Source organism: Staurois parvus, unplaced genomic scaffold (assembly GCF_062004578.1).
Source record: "Staurois parvus isolate SC_StPar_1 unplaced genomic scaffold, SC_StPar_1.0 ptg000428l, whole genome shotgun sequence".
NCBI classification, from domain to species: Eukaryota; Metazoa; Chordata; class Amphibia; order Anura; family Ranidae; genus Staurois; species Staurois parvus.
Window position 1 is genome coordinate 1,528,195 of NW_028318224.1, and position 17,499 is coordinate 1,545,693.

The 17,499-nt window shown below is 43.1% G+C and overlaps 1 protein-coding gene and 2 pseudogenes across 8 annotated transcripts in view; all 3 read right to left on the reverse strand.

Moving 5' to 3' along the window:
- Positions 1-17,499, reverse strand: part of CELF4 (CUGBP Elav-like family member 4) — a 1,398,731-nt gene that overhangs the window by 1,206,074 nt on the left and 175,158 nt on the right. The window lies entirely within an intron of this gene.
- On the reverse strand, positions 172-331 carry LOC149454452 (U2 spliceosomal RNA; annotated as a pseudogene).
- Positions 1,218-1,332, reverse strand: LOC149454453 (U2 spliceosomal RNA; annotated as a pseudogene).

A 17,499-nucleotide genomic window follows, 5' to 3' on the forward strand; every position in this document is an offset into this window, starting at 1 on the left:
TGGCACCCCTGAGGGCGTCTACTCAGGGGGCACTGAGTTTGCGGACTTTCTGCCTTCCCGACCCCTGGCCAGACAAGGTAGATCCATCCAAATCAGGAGGTGCTGGGTCCTTCAGACGTTCCAAAGGGGAATTACTCCCAGGCCCCAACTTCTACTCGCGGGCGTCCCGGTTTCTGTTCCCCCCGTAATAGCCATCCAGACCCCCATCATACCAGTGAGGGTACTATACAACAGCCATCCCCGCAAAGCTAGAATGGCCGGGAGCACCCCCACTGGACACTGATAAGAACAGATACTACACTTGATCTTAGCCAAAAGGCCGAGAAGCGATACCTAATAGTAATACAACTTTTTTTTTTTTTTTTTTTTTTTAAGTCCGCAAACGTGCAACTATATCGAAAAAACCCGTAAGTGTCCGCAAAAAAGTGCAAGTGCAAAACACCACACGAAAAACGTGCACTTAGGGGTGTGCTGTGTCCTACCCCGAAAGGGGCTTGGACCGCTGTCCCTGATCCCCCGGGGCACGAAGCTCCTGACGGGGACTAGGTTCCCACTTGGTCCTCCTGACCAAAAGGCCGGGTGGACCACCGTTCCCTATGCCAAGCCGAAGCCGGACATTCAGTACTAGGCAAGGGGGCTCTCCCGAAGAAGAGCCCTCTAGGGATCAGGGGAGGAAGGAACCGTATGGCCACACATCCTCCCCCTAGACTTCAGGGTAGGCCCGAGGACCCACACCCTCCATCCGTTAAACACACACATAAGGCAAAGAAAAAGTGACAAACGTGGGAGTGCATAATAAATAAAGTAGAAGATAAAGTAAAAAAATAATAAAAATGGTACCGTGCCGAAATGTGCACAGACCAGGCCCTGAGGCCTGTAGCAAAAATTGCCCTGAACTTAGCCAAAAGGCCTGGTCCTTAGGGCGCTGTGCAAAAAAGAGTGTAAAAACAGTGACCATGTGTCATTTTCACACCGTGGGGTCCCACACCCAAGTGTTACTAGTGACACCCCTGAGCGCGTCTCCTCAGGGGGCACTGAGTTTGCGGACTTTTTGCCTCCTCAGCCCCAGGCCAGACCAAGGTAGCATGTTCAGATCAGGAGGTACTGGGTCTTTCCGGTCTCCCCAGAGGAATTACTCCCAAGGCCCCAGAACGAATCATGGCGCTCCCTGGTTTCTGTCCCCCCGGTACTAGCCTTCCGGACCCCCATCATACCAGTGAGGGTACTATACAACAACCATCCCCGTAAACTAGAATGGTCGGGAGCACCCCCACTGGACACTGATAAGAACAGATACTACACTTGATCTTAGCCAAAAGGCAGAGAAGCGTAATAGTAATACAACTTGCATGCATGCACATTATGGGCTGAGAACACTCTATTCAGAGTCTCCCTGGAGCCACCCTGACAAGCATGCTCCTGGTAGATACTACCAAGATTTGGGAGGATCTGCCACCTAAAGTTCTATTAATGCCAGCATTATGGTCTGGGTGCCATTATGCAAAAGACTACCTGATAGTAGTACAATGGGTAGGCATGTGCATTATGGGTTGGGAGTGGGGACACAGGAGGCCACCTGACAGTAGTACAGTAGGCACACATGTGCATTATGGGCTGGGAGTGAAGTATCATGGGAAGCAGAAGGTCATTAGTGATAGCCTACTGGTCCAGAAATTCAGGGAAGTGCTGCAAGAATAGGACTAGCCACAATTTGGCAGATATAACAGCATACATATATGTATTTCCAGCGTGAATTTAGCTACGTGCCCACTGTTCAGCAGGTGCAACATTTCAGGACAGAATTAGCAACACACAAATGATTGTGCTGGCTTCAAGCAGTAGGTTACGTTTTTCTCCTTCACTCTCTTTTCTTCATTTTACTTTTCAAACTGAAGGGTATTAAGTTTGGATGAGGTTACGGTGTTGTTAAGCAGAAAGTCAGAAAGATGGATGAAGATATTTTGCAGTGGGCAATACCCAAGAGAACCTGACTGCCAAATGAGAACCAGGGGTTCTCCAGAAGCTAGTTTGCAATCACGATTTTTTTTTTTCTGCCTGCCAAGGTTTGCGTTGTGCAGTGGGCACCACTTAACTGCATTTTACAAGGCCTCAGCAGAGGTCAGCAATTACACCGAAACCAATGTTTGACATTAGCAGAAAACACCAACTCGCCCCTGTCTAATCTGTCATTTTGTACAGCACAGCAGCCCCCACCTGCTAAGCCGATTCCTTGGTCCTGCTGCTGGGGGACAATGATGCTTGTTGACAAATGGATCCCCTGAGAGATCGTTCCTATTGTGTGTAAGGTGATCAAGTACCAGCACAGCAGAAAAAAGGAACTGAATTAAAAAAAATACCCAACACAGAACCAGAGTTGGTCTGATGCACTTTCCTTAAAGGATATCTGCACATTGGCTCTTTTACCATATCCAGGGAAACTATTTTGAAAATATAACCAATAACCTGGATTTTTTTATCTCCCTGTGCTTTCAGATCTGCAATAACATTAAGAGCACTGTAACATTGCATTGTTTGCATCTAGTCTTTAGTCTAGGCATTGTAAATGCAAACCATAAAGCAGAGAAACAAGCAAGGTACTTTTTTTGCACCATACACCAGTTTCAGTGCTAGTGGTCTTTACTACAATGCACTTTTGTAATTATTGGAGCTTGTAAATTGCTTGAAACAGGCAGTTCCTGGGTGATTATAGGCTTAATGTAAAGAAAATATGTCTACATAACAAAGTTGAGAGCAAGGAAGCCATCAAGGATTCCTCCAGCTCAGCATCTCTCAACCAGGGTTCTGTGGAACCCTAGGGTTCCTCCAGAAGTTGCTTCCTTGAACAACAAACAAAATTGTGAGTCTCATATAAGTTCCCACTGATACAAGTGATCTTTTAAGTAATCCTTAACAGGGCACTTCATCCCATTGGCCATAAATGTAAGTAGCATTCTTCAACTACTCATCAAATTAATGAGGTATTAGCAGGAGGACCCTAAGACCTGGAAGTTATTTCAAGGGATCCTCCTTGTTAATAAGGTTCAAAAAGGTTGCTCTAGATCAATTATCTCCAAGATGTGGCCCTTTGCTAGGCCCTTGGGGCACCATGCCATCCACAGACATCATTGATGGTGTACCCTTCCTTCGACAAACACAAATGATGGGGCAACATTCCTACATTGAATACCAACAATGGGGCAACATTCATCCCACTGATATTAACAAAAGGGTACTATTCCCTCCATTAAAACCAATGATGGAACACTGTTTACTCTCACTGACACCAAGGCATTTTTTAATCCCACTGGCCACATTCTGGCCCCTCTAAAGCCTCAAGGACAGTAAACTGGTCCTTTGCTCAGAAAGTTTGGAGTTTCCTGCTCTAGCTCAACCTTTCTCAATGAGGCATCCATTTAAACCTAGGGTTTTTCTATTGGTTGCTTGGAGTTCCTTGAGCAATAGTGATTACCAATTGTTCGAAACAGGCAGCTTCTGAATGACCATAGCCCAAATGTAGACAGCATACATTTCCAGAACAGGGCTCAGAAGACATCAGGGATTCCTTTAGATACATCTTTGTCAACCAAGGTTCCTTCAAAGGTTTCTATGGGTTCCTTGAGTTGTGAGCTACATTTTCCTTTCAGATGAGCAATCACTGGCAGTATAGATTTTTTTTAGTAATCTTAAGGGGGGATTCTTCCAAATGACCACAATTATAAGGATCAGAGATGAACTCGGGCATCTAGTCCAAACCCACTTGAGGGATTCCACCAGTAAGCTGTCACTGTACTGGACCATAAGCTACCAAGGCATTCACCATCTCACAGCCACACGTTTACATGTCTCTTGTTGGGGAATGCCTCTGCCACTTATGATTGGCCCAGTACAGGGACAGTTGGCTAGTGGAATCACTCAGGTAGGTTCAGATAAGCAAACCAGAGCTCATCCTTAATAAGGAGCATTCTCCCCAGTGTCCATCACACCAATGTACCATGAGATGTAGATAATATACAGTAGTATTTATTAGCAGGGGTTCTCTGAGCCTGGAAAGTTAATTGAAGGGTTCCTTCACTTTGAAAAGGTTAAGAAAGGCTGCTCAAGATGTACATTTTGCATTGGCTGCTGGACAGGTTTAATTGGGGGGATGGGCAGAGACATCTGGACAATGGAGCAATATATCATGTATATGTTCCACCAACAACCTTGGCCCTGCAGGAAGATTTACAGCAATACAGTGACCATGGAATCATAGGAAAAAGTGTAAAAAGGGTATTTAACTTCTTTTTTAAAGTGAGTGCATAAGTTTACTCCATGCCCAACTTGTCAAACCATATCTTTGTTGAGTTGGGTTTGTACACAATGGCTGGGTCATGGTAGAATAGAAAAGCGCCTTCTCCAAATAGTTGCTACAAAGTTGGAAGAGCACAATTGTCTAAAATGTCTTGGATGTGGTAGCATTAACAGTACCCTTCAATGGAGACGCCCGAACTCAATTATTTGGAGGGGGGTTCATATACTTTTGGGTTATATAATGTATCCAGAGATAGGATATTATTTATAGATTTTGTTTTTCATTTTTTTTCCTCTTGAAGTAACTAGCAGTTATGCTGATCCAGTAACACGTGATGTTACCATGCCCTCTAGGTAAACTTCCAGGCTAATGTTAATTCATTATGAGAATCACTGTACAGTCCTGGAACATCTCTCTCACTCTCTTTAAGCGGCTTGTTACAGTACATTGTATTTATCTGGCTCTAAATTTGCCCATACCGGCGTGACAGCCTGTGATTATTATTTTATGCTGCGTCAGAGAAACCTTTTTTGTGCACTGTGGGATATTTTGGAACATATTGTGATATATTGGCTTTATTTATTTGCCGGCAAGCTTGGCCCATGGGTCAATTAAGAGTTTTAAAGTGAGATTAAAGGTTACAATGAGAAGCACGCTTGTGCGGAATTATTATTGCATAGAGTGCTTTTTTCTTTTAAACTTATTGGGGGGACAATGTCTGGATTTTGGCAGCCATGGATATTAAAAAGAGCCCTATGTATCCAATATATTATTAGCATAAAACATAGCACATAAAGTATTAAAAAGTTATTTTTTTGTTAATTTTAAGCCTATTAAAGGAAAATAAAATGCTTTTAGCATCTACCAAATAAATTTCCACATAGGGCATGTTCACTTGTTGCTGCGCATATTCATCTTCCTTTTGCTCCCCCACTGCTTTGTTTGACTATTGGTAGAAGAAGCTTTGTGTAAGCTCCAGGTTTAGAAGACTCTCTCCTCACCTCCCATGTTACCAGGCTGGGAGACCCCTTGGCTTGCCTTGTTTTTATCGTTTTTCTTTTTAGATCTAACATATACATTCCATTTTAAAGCCCTACTCTGGACAGTAGGTCAGCCACCAGCTCCCCCCCCCCCCCCCGTAAGGGTTAAATGTTTGTTTTTGCCTAAGGGTAGAAGAATAAAGAGCAAGTAATACCTTATTCCTTGCTCAAGCAGGTTCCCTTCAACTGAGCGGCCGTTCCCCTTGAATATCGTCTCTAAGGGGCTTTGGCCATGGTTGCATACCTGCCTCCACCTAGAATGCAAGGTTAATAGCACCAGAGGTAAAAGATCCTGATGGAACAAGGTGTAAAGTAAGTTAATATCACATTTTCATCTCCCCTTAGACTTAATGAGCCCCAAAGCATGGGCTTTAATTCCTCAAGCCTTGAGTTGGGCTTTAAGGCATCTCTTGGATTTCTAGTGGCCAAGGGGCAGAGATATCTGAAATATAAGCTTCTTGTTCAAGTTTACTTATAAACCTTTAAGTGCCTCTTTTGTCTAAAAGCTCAGCTCCGGGCAAAAAAAAAGTTCTCCCATGCAGTCAGGTTGTCCCTGTGCACGGGTCACTTTGTCTAGGGGTGAAGAGAAAGCGCTCCGTTGTTCCACCAGCAAATGGAGCTCCCCCACGGTCCAGTGAGGGGTTGTTCCTGGTCTACAGAACCTGCTCTGGGCTTGATGACGTCAGGAATAGTCCACAACTTAAGACCGTGGGAGGGGAGAAGGGGGTCTTGTGCTGGGAGAATCGGAGGATTAGGTAAGTATATCTCCTTTCTCCTCTTAACAAGCAGTTAACCCATGCAGTGCAGGAACAGCCCCACTGCATGGGAAACCTTTTTTTTGGCCTGGAGATGAGTTTCAATAAAACTAAACTAAATGTCCTTTCAAAAGCCCGGTACTAGAAGCCCTGTTTTACATACGAATTGACTCTCTTCAAAGCCGGCTTAATCTTCTGTTTAAATGAGCTAAATACATTCCAGGTGGTTCATAAGAAAAGCTGTTTAAATTGTTACAGTTTGTTTTCTTTTTTAAACAGCCACAGTCTGGTTAGAAAAGTCTGTCCCTGCCAGCAGTTTGAGAGTGGGACCCTTGCATTTTCTCAAAAAGCAGTGGCCTCTCTGCAAAGGTCCAGGGTGCCTTCTGTTGAGTCAGACCTATAGCTCTGCAGGCAGCAAAGGTCATGCTTCCTACTTTTTGGAGAGCTCAGCAGGGAGGGCATCAGACCTCTGCAAACAGTTTACTGATTCTGTACAGAGAACAAGAGTCCTCCTTGGCAGCATGTTGGCAGGGGACAGGCTTTTCTACTCAGGCTGTTTTAAAAGAAAAGAAATTATTGTTGGCAGGTGATTTGAGAACGTGTTGCTAAGACCTCTCATTGTGTTGTATAGAAAGAAAACATATATAAAATATTGATGCATTGGTACAAGACCCCTGTAGTGCTTCATGCGATCAACCCAAATCTGTCTGACAAGTGCTGGAGATGCATGGGAGGAGTAGGCACCTTGGCATACATCTTTTGGTTTTGTCCACAGATTGCGGGCTATTGGGCTATGGTTAAAATTGTCTTGGAGCAAGTACTCAATGTTACCCTACCTCTAGACCCACTACACTATCTTTTGGGACTACCCTTTAGGGGTATCTCTAAGAAGTCTAAGAGGTTGGGAATACATATTCTAACGACTGCTAGACGGGTGATACCACGACTGGAAATCAGTTGATGTTCCCAAGCAAAATCATCTCTTAAGAGCGATCTCTGAAATCAGGGAAATGGAATATCTTACAGCTCTAGTGGGTGAAAACTCAGGTCATTTTCTCTCTATTTGGGAACTATGGGATCATTCTCCCTTTGGTAGACTTCCTTCCTCTCCCCCTCTTCCCTCCCCCTCTTTATATACTCCAGACACCTCTTTATGTATCGAGCCTCTGACAAATAATGTAACCCAACAATCTGCAGGTTTTTGTAATTTTGTGCCTTTGAATTGTGCAGTTTACCATGTTGTCTAATTATGTTCACGTTTCTTCTGTTTTTGTTTTCTTTTATACTGATTGTGGGTTTTTTTTGTTTTTCATTGCAACATTTACACCTAAAGTGTTGTAACTGAAAAATTGGGCTTTGGCCTTTAACAAAAATTTACAATATTAAAAAAAAAAAGAAAACAAACTGTAAGACCTTACATACATTTTGTTGTGATGCCCCTGGAATATATTTAGCTAATTTAATAATAACTCCATTCATTTCCAAGATGTATCAGTGCTCAGTGCTCAGTGCTCAGTACTTATTTGGCTTCGATGGGATGTTTGTGTACTGCCTGACCAATGAGTTGACACAGCCCTGATATTGTAACTTATAAAGAGTCTTAGTTCTGGAAATGGCATGCTGCTACCAGTAAATAATATCCATATATGGATCTACATGGGCCTCTTGCCCATTTTCGACTACTTCATTTACCTTTAACGACCTTAAGTCCATATTGGTTATCCAGGAGCGAGCTAATGAATAGCACTTTTTTTGTCAAGGTTGATAACTGTGAATCTGTTTTATAGGGCACCAATGCGGTAACCTCATTAGATTTGTCTCTTAAATGTTAAAAGCATTAAGCACAATGTGCCCCTGTACAAGCTCCCTCTGGAGCCATTGACACAGACGTGACTGACGGAATCTCAGAGAGCATTCTTACAGAAAATTCCTGGCATAGATAGCAAGTGACTCAGTGTGCCCCAAAGATGGGACTATGCCAGGTTTGAAAGAAAGCGCAAGTCAGGATCCAAGGCTTTTAGAGAGAAAATGAAACTAAAGCATATAGAGTGGCTCTTAAATGTCTAATTCAAAAATCTGAAGGCTTGGTAGTTGGACCTGATTGAAATGTGGAGACAAGCAAACCTTTGTCTGCGTGAAACCATGGTTGGATCTCGGTACACCAAGACATTTTTTGGTCACCTAAAACTATCCTATTGGTTGTAAATGTGGCTGCACTTCTTGGTTGCCAATGAACAAATCTTGACCAAAGGGTTTAACCATGGTGGGAGGTGCTCCAAAATTTTAGATCACCTGCAGCCTCTCTATTCTTTATTGGTGTGGCCACACTTTCTAGTTGCTGATGAGCAATACTTGTTCAAAGTGTACAACCCCAGTTAGACCTGGGTACTCCACTCCTTTTGTTCACCTGCTACTCTTTCTAATGTTTGTGGGGGTTGCTGATCCTCCTGGTTGGAAATGAGCAAACCTTGACCAAAGGTTTCAACCATGGTGGGAGGTGCTCCAAAATTTTAGATCACCTGCAGCCTCTCTATTCTTTATTGGTGTGGCCACACTTTCTAGTTGCTGATGAGCGATACTTGTTCAAAGTGTACAACCCCAGTTAGACCTGGGTACTCCACTCCTTTTGTTCACCTGCTACTCTTTCTAATGTTTGTGGGGGTGGCTGATCTTCCTGGTTGGCAATGAGCAAACCTTGACCGAAGGGTTCAACCATGGTGGGAGGTGCTCCAAAATTTTAGATCACCTGCAGCCTCTCTATTCTTTATTGGTGTGGCCACACTTTCTAGTTGCTGATGAGCAATACTTGTTCAAAGTGTTAAGCCCCCAGTTAGATCTGGGTACTCCACTCCTTTTGTTCACCTGCTACTCTTTCTAATGTTTGTGGGGGTGGCTGATCTTCCTGGTTGGCAATGAGCAAACCTTGACCAAAGGGTTCAACCATGGTGGGAGGTACTCCAAAATTTTAGATCACCTGCAGCCTCTCTATTCTTTATTGGTGTGGCCACACTTTCTAGTCGCTGATGAGCAATACTTGTTAAAAGTGTACAACCCCAGTTAGACCTGGGTACTCCACTCCTTTTGTTCACCTGCTACTCTTTCTAATGTTTGTGGGGGTGGCTGATCTTCCTGGTTGGCAATGAGCAAACCTTGACCGAAGAGTTCAGCCACAGTTGGAAATGGTTACCTCAAACCTTTCAGTTACCGGCCACCTTCCTATGTTTTCCTGGGTGTGGTTGAACTTCCTGGTTGGCAATGAGCAAACCCTGACCAAAGAGTGCAACCACAGTTGGAACAGACTACTCTAAACTTTCATTCACGTGCAACCTTCCTATTTTTAGTGAAGGTGGCTGTGCTTTTTGGTAACTGATGAGCATGTCTTGACCACAGAGTGCAAATATGGTTGGGGCCTGGGTACTTGTGTACTCCAAACCTTTCCATTACCAGCAACCTTCCTATTGTTTCTGGGTATGATTGAACTTTCTGGTTGGCGATGAGCAAACCTTCACTGAAGAGTGCAACCACAGTTGGAACGTGGTACTCCAAACTTTTTAGTCACCTGCAACCTTCCTTATGTTAGTGGGTGTGACTGTGCTTTCTGGTAGCTGATGAGCAAGTCTTGACCAGGGGCAGACTGACCATTCGGGTACTCGGGCACTGCCTGAGGGCCTAGGGTCAGTAGGGAACCCATGAGATGCCCCTGGTATCTTTCATAGGCTTTTTTGGGTGTAGTTTGAGTATGGGCGAGGACACAGGGGCCCCATGATCCCCTATTGCCCAGGGGCCTCATGAGTTGTCAGTCCTCCCCTGGTCTTGACTATAGAGTGCAACCATGATTGGGCTGAGTACTCTAAACCTTTCCATCATCTGCAACTTTCCTATTGTTTGTGGGTGTGGATGTGGCTCAGCCTTCTGGTTGCCTATGCCAAGTTTTATCATCGTACAATCATGGTTGGACCTTAGTACATCAAAACATTTAGCCACCAACACACTTGCTGTTTTTTGTAGGTGTGCCTACAGTGAGAGGGGGGGCAATTCTATAACCAAGGAACACACTAGCCAACAATCTGGCAGGATCACATTTAGCAATATCCAGAAGATGAAGACACTAGCAAGGAACTTTGAGAGGAACTTTGCTAAAAGGATTAGCAAGTAACACAAGGAACGGGATCAGATCTGCTCAGCAGGTAGATTGTGTCCACTGGATGAGTTTCACCTTTGAACAGCATGTAATTGCAATTGGAAATAACTAGCTCACCCTTCAACTAGTCTCTTTGGAATAACCAGCATTCGATTGAACATAACATCATTCAATTTATACAGAGAAAAATAATGATAGCAGAACAAAACTGACAGTGTTCACAAACCAAATAAAAATGTATTGATGTTCAAAGGAAGGAAAAAGTGCCGAATTAGTCATTTTTTTGTGTCATATGGTGAAATTCATAATATTGTAATTATCAGTTTTTATAGCTGGTAATAAATCTCTCAGAGACCTCTTCTATTGACCTGATACTTTTGGACTCACTTGGAAGAAAAAGTCTTCAACTTTCTCTGTTTATAAGGAGAAATTAAACTTGATACAGAAAGAAGTAACACATTAACAAAGAGAGACTAGACACCAGGGGTGGACTGACAACTCATGGGCAATAGGGGATCACGGGGCCCCTGTGTCCTCACCCACACTCAAACCACACCCAAAAAACCTATGAAAGGTACTAGGGGCATCTCATGGGGCCCCCGGGCAATAGGGGATCATGGGGCCCCTGTGTCCTCACCCACACTCAAACCACACCCAAAAAACCTATGAAAGGTACTAGGGGCATCTCATGGGGCAATAGGGGATCATGGGGCCCCTGTGTCCTCACCCACACTCAAACCACACCCAAAAAAACCTATGAAAGGTACTACAGGCATCTCATGGGGTCTCCTACTGACCCTGGGCCCTTGGGCAGTGCCTGAGTGCCCAAATGGTCAGTCCGGCCCTGCTAGACACTGATGTTGTAGATTGTCAGTTGCCACGAAACAACATGTAGTGTTGGTGATTCCTGCAGAAGCTGAACCTCAGGCTAGAAGCAGAATCCCTGGATAGTAGCGAAAAACTAAAACAGGTTCAAACCATTCTCAACTCTATCCAAAACTGAAAAACAAATTTTGGCTGAATATACACTTTACGAAACGAGCAAATTTGCCAATCCACAGAAATGTGAGCCCTAAATTGGCAAAATCTTTACCAGGCAAATTGATCCACCTGCTGAACTAGTTTAGGGACCCCTTGAAACCCTTTATCAGGCCATTTCCATTTTTAGACGTCATGTCAGGTAAAATAGAAAATCACACTGTCAAACACACTGCAGGAAATTCTACCCAGCTAGAACTTTCACCTGTTTCAGGAGCCCAATTTGCTGGGGGGGGGGAAATGAAATCTGCAGCTGGTGAAAAAAAAAAATAAAAAAAAAAAAGTTAATCAAAATTCTAAATACAATATGAATGAACTTCCCCTGTGATTGTGGAATGCGATCACCGCTTCTATTACATTACAGCTTGTATTATTCAACACATATTGATTACGTTTCACATAAATATTGATGCACTTTTTAGTGAATCAAAATATGTTAAAACAATCAAATACAATTTGATATTCCATTGAAGAAAGATACATTTTTCTTTTCCTGGCTCATTAGCCATGCCGGTTTTAAACAGTTTATTGTAGAAATAAAAATGGAGAATTCAAGGAGACATGGACATATTGGAAGTTGTGGAAAAAAAATTAAATAATAGGCTATTGAAGGGCCATTTTTTGGCACAAAAACAATATGTTTTAGTTGAATAGTGGTCTCTGTAACCTTCCTGAGCTATTTAGAGTTTGTTGCACCCTTAAATATCACAATAATTTTACCTTTCCAATTGACTTCAGTTAACCACTTCCCGTCCGGCCCATGTACATAAACGGCCGGATGGTGACAGTGCAGGAGTGGGTTGCCGTTCATTTACGGCGCCCACCATTTTAGCCTGTGCGCGCTCCCTTGGGAGCGTGCGGCACCACAATCCAGTGCCCGCTGTATCCGGAGGGCACTAGATCGTGGTGCTGCGCTCTCCCAGGGAGCGCTCACAATCAAAAATGGCGGTCGCCGTTTATGAACAGCAACCCGCCCCTGCACTGCCACCATCCGGCCGTTCATATACAGCGGCCGGAAGGGAAGTGGTTAAAGCGGAATTCCACATAAAAGTGGAAGCTCCGCTTATTTGCCTTCCCCCACTGTACGGGACCTCTGTGTGAGGTCCCGATCATGTGATCACTGATTGGCCAATGGTCACATGAATAGTAGTAAGCAAGATGTCACTTCATTGCTTACTACTAGTGAAATCTGTGAATGATCACAGAGGTCACATGGTACAGGGCTATTCACAACAGCCTTGTACCATGTGACAAGCTGTGACAAATCAGAGCTCTCACAGTATTTCTCAATGGCTGCAAGAATGCAGCCAGAGAGAAGGAGAAATGATTGCTTGTACAGCCTTTATGGGTGTAAAAGCAATCAGTGTAAAAAAAGAATAATAAAAAAAAACTTCATCACCCCCCACAAGTAGTACAGTGTCACTATGGTGACACTGTACTGCTAGGGTGACAGTATGTTAAAAAAAAACATAAATAATAATATAAAAAATAAAATTGAAATGTAAAAACATTTTTTTAAAAATTTATAATTTTTGGTTATTTTTTTTTTACTAAAAAGATAACTGAATAAATTTCGGCCAAGATTTATGAAGAAAGATTATTTATTTGCAAAATGTTATAAGAAAAACACTTTTTTTTTAATTTTTGGACTTTTTCATTTATATTGCAAAAAAAAAAAAATCCCAGTGGGGAATAAATACCACCAAAATAAAGTCTTATCTGTCTCAAAAAAATGCTAAAAAATTCATATGGGTAAAGTGTTGCATGACCGCGCCATTGTCATTCAAAGTGTGACAGCGCTGAAAGCTGAAAATTGGCCTGGGCAGGAAGGGGGGAAAGTGTCCAGACTTGATGTGGTTAAATTTGCCATTCAATGGAATCTTCCAATTTTCATAAAAAATTTAGGAAAATGGAAGTTCTCCATTTTGTTCATACCTAGTAATCCCTGGTCTCTCTGCAGAAGACCAGTATTATTATTATACAGTATTTATAAAGCGCCAACAGTTTGCTCAGCGCTGTACATTACAATGGGAGACAATACACGAGACAGTACAGTAACAATACAATAAAATACACGAGGGGTTAGAGGGCCCTGCTCCTTGGAGATTACAATTTAGGAGGGAGGGGAGAGTGGTACAGGAGGAAGTGGCTGTGGGGGATGGAGTGGTGGGGGGAGCGGAGGAGATCAGCAGTTAGGTGAGGGTGGGGTAGGCTTCCCTGAAGAAATGGGTTTTCAGGGTGCGCCTAAAGGTGAGGAGGGTAGGTGACAGTCTGATGGATTGGGGTAGTGAGTTCCATATGATGGGGGAAGCCCTGAAGAAGTCCTGGAGGAGGAGACCAGGGAACTGGAGAGTAGGAGGTCTTGTGAGGAGCGGAGAGTGCGTTTTGGGTGGCAGATGGATATCAGGTCGGTGATGTAGTTTGGGGCAGCTCTAGCTCTGGGGGTAAAGGGGTGTCAGACCTCTGCAGAGAGACCACTGTTTCCGCACAGAGAGCAGGGGTTCTTTTCTGCAGCATGCTGGCAACAGCCTGTCTTTTCTACTCAGGCTGTTGCTGCTTTAGAATAAAACCCCTGGAGGACATTGAACACCTTCTGTTTTGATGCACCTGGAATGTGTTTAGCTGATTCGAAATGAAAGTTCAATCTGACTATAAATTGTGCCTTTTTTTTTTTCCAACGTGTTTGATCATGGCAGATGCGGTATATCATTCCTTCAGCTGCAGCAGAGAAAGGCGGCCTGACTTTGCTCCGTGCCATACAACCGCTGTAACGATCCTGATGATGTGTTTTATTGCACTGTGTACATACAAAAGCCCTGAGATAGCGTGATCTCCAGAGTGAAGAGTGTGGAGATTAATTGCGGTGGTGTCATATATCCATGCAGTGCTGTGTTTTCCCCATTGGGACATTGGAGCACTGGTGCCTCGGTGGATGGTATATCAAATGTATTTGCTGTCAAGGAATTCACTTGTAAGTGATACGCCTTGTCTTTTATTGCTTGTAGGCAGCCAACATGGATCATGTTTCCTTACGTTCGTCTTCCCATCATTTTTGAACACCTGTAACTTTCTGTAATCTCCAAAAGCTCTCGGCGTATGCTTTTCAGCCTTATTTTTTTTTTATTTTTTAGCTTTTGCTTATTATCTTTTACTCACCCTAAAAGACTATTTGTGCTTTCATATAGAGACCTGGTTTCAAAGTCTGGTTCTGGTGAGTCGAGTGGAGTCCTCACACCACATAATGAGTCTTGGCCAAACTGCAGTTTGTAAATCCACCAAAGCCACACCATGACACCTGCACTGGAGTGAGGATGGCTTCACTTGACTAGGCACATGACTAGACACAGAAAGACATCTGAGTGAGAATGGCCTCAAATTATCCTAAATTGTGTTTCTCCTGCATAGTGGTGTGCTGGTACCTTACCACCAACACCCTACAAAATTAAGACCTCTCACACTTGCTTCCAAAGAACTTGGACAGCTTCTAGAGGACAAACATTTTCTTACTCCGTAGTGATGAGTTTGTACTTTAAAGCCAACATAGCATAGATTATAGCCATTCAGAGACTTATTTCACCTACTTTCCGAGAACTTCGAAAGCTGCTAGGAAGCAGTGTTGTTCCATAGAGATGTGACCTATCACAGTATACCAGACTTTAGAAATTCATTCTGAAGGAAGCTATGTGGGTCAGATATGGGTGGTCGCCTCCAGAGACAATTCCAGAGCTATCTATTACTTGGAATTTACAGATTTTCCGTGTCTGAAAGCATCATGGTGTCAGTTGGAATTTCCCATAAGGTTCCATAGCCCTTTTTGTAACTTCAGTTCTAGTTCATATGTTGGTGTAACAAGCTGGAATATCCCATTGAACTTCTCATATGAGGATGTTGGACAACTGCTTCCCCCTCCCATCACTATTTCAGAGCCATAACGTACATAAGCACAATACTAACGTTCCTATAAAACCGATGAAGGGCGACTATAATTTTACCCAATGGGTAAAAATGTTTTGGTTCCCATGAGCACTAATATCTAGCATGTTATCTTGATTGCTATTCTTGTTTTATCTCTTGTGATCTGCAAACTTTTCTGCTGCCTGGTGCTGTGGCTACAATTGTCCCCCACCTTAACTGAATTTCAGCATGGCATAAACTATGATGGTAGTTTACCATTCGGTACTTTGTTTGGTCCTTTGCCCAGCTGTCACCAGTAGAACAACAACAAGGGCTGCAACCCTTGAATTCCAAGACCTGTTTGGCAAATGGGACAAAGGTGAAGATTGGACCCTACCCCTTGGTTTTTGTTTGTTCATATAGGCACTATTGCCTAGCATGTTATTTTGATCACCATTCTTGCTTTAACCCTTTAGATCTGCAAACTTGCCTTTTTGCTACCTCTCCTGACACCATAGCTGGTGCTGTGGTTACAATTGTCCCCCACCTTAACTGAGTTCCAGCATGGCATAAACTATGATGGTAGTTTACCATTCGGTACTTTGTTTGGTCCTTTGCCCAGTTGTCACCAGTAGAACAACAACAAGGGCTGCAACCTTTGAATTCCAAGACCCGTTTGGCAAATGGGACAAAGGTGAAGATTGGACCCTACCCCTTGGTTCTTGTTTGTTCATATAGGGACTTTTGCCTAGCATGTTATTTTGATCGCCATTCTTACTTTAACCCTTTTGATCTGTAAACTTGCCTTTTTGCTACCTCTCCTGACACCATAGCTGGTGCTGTGGTTACAATTGTCCCCCACCTTAACTGAGTTCCAGCATGGCATAAACTATGATGGTAGTTTACCATTTGGTACTTTGTTTGGTCCTTTGCCCAGCTGTCACCAGTAGAACAACAACAAGGGCTGCAACCCTTGAATTCCAAGACCCGTTTGGCAAATGGGACAAAGGTGAAGATTGGACCCTACCCCTTGGTTCTTGTTTGTTCGTATAGGCACTATTGCCTAGCATGTTATTTTGATCGCCATTCTTGCTTTAACCCTTTAGATCTGTAAACTTGCCTTTTGGCTACCTCTCCTGACCCCATAGCTGGTGCTGTGGCTACAATTGTCCCCTACCTTAACTGAGTTCCAGCATGCCATAAATGTCAGTTTACCATTCAGGACTTTGTTTGGTCCTTTGTCACCAGTAGAACAACAACAAGGGCCACAACCCTTGAATTCCAAGACCCTTTTAGCAAATTGGGCAAAGGTGAAGATTGGACTCTGCCCCTTGGTTCTTGTTTGTTCCCATCAGCACTAGCATCTAGCATGTTATTTTGATCGTCATTCTTGTTTTAACCCTTTAGATCTGCAAACTTGCTTTTCTGCTGCCTGCTCTGACCCCATAGCTGGTGCTGTGGCTACAATTGTCCCCCACCTTAACTGAGTTCCAGCATGCCATAAACTATGACAGTAGTTTACCATTCAGTACTTTGTTTGGTCCTCTGCCCAGCTGTCACCAGTAAATCAACAACAAGGGCTGCAACCCTTGAATTCCAAGACCCTTTTAGCAAATGGGACAAAGGTGAAAATTGGACCCTGCCTCTTGGTTCTTGTTTGTTCCCATAAGCACTAGCATCTAGCATGTTATTTTGATCGCCATTCTTGTTTTAATCCCTTAGATCTGCAAACTTGCTTTTCTGCTGCCTGCCCTGACCCCATGCCAGGTGCTGTGGCTACAATTGTCCCACCATGTCATAAACTATGAATTATTTGGTTCTTGTTTGTTCCCATAAGCACTATTATCTAGCATGTTATGCCATTCTTTTTCTTTTTTTTTGTTTTGTTTCATAAATTTTTTATTGAAAAAAAAAATGTACAACATACAAATAGTAGGCAGTTGTTATGGTAGAGACATATTAGGGGATATCAAACATGAGATCAAATATGAAAATCAAAGAGATAGAATTCTAGAATGTTACTGACCAGCGGAAATCGTATGGAACGCTGAAGCAACACGTTAACAAGATCTAATCCATCGGGGCATAACAATAAACAAATAATTCATAAGGCCACTCAGATCCATTATTATTTGCCTCACCCAGAGCATGGTGCACGTCAGTGTTAGTTCGGATGTGCGGCCCAATTTGATAAAAAATGGCTATATTGTGTTACTTTTTTTTTTGTTTTGTTTAAAATAAAAAAAAAGAGAAGCAAGGAACGAAGAGGAGATAAAAGGAACAGAATCTCCTAGATTGTAAGCTCTAACGAGCCGGGCCCTCTGTTTCCTCTTGTACCAA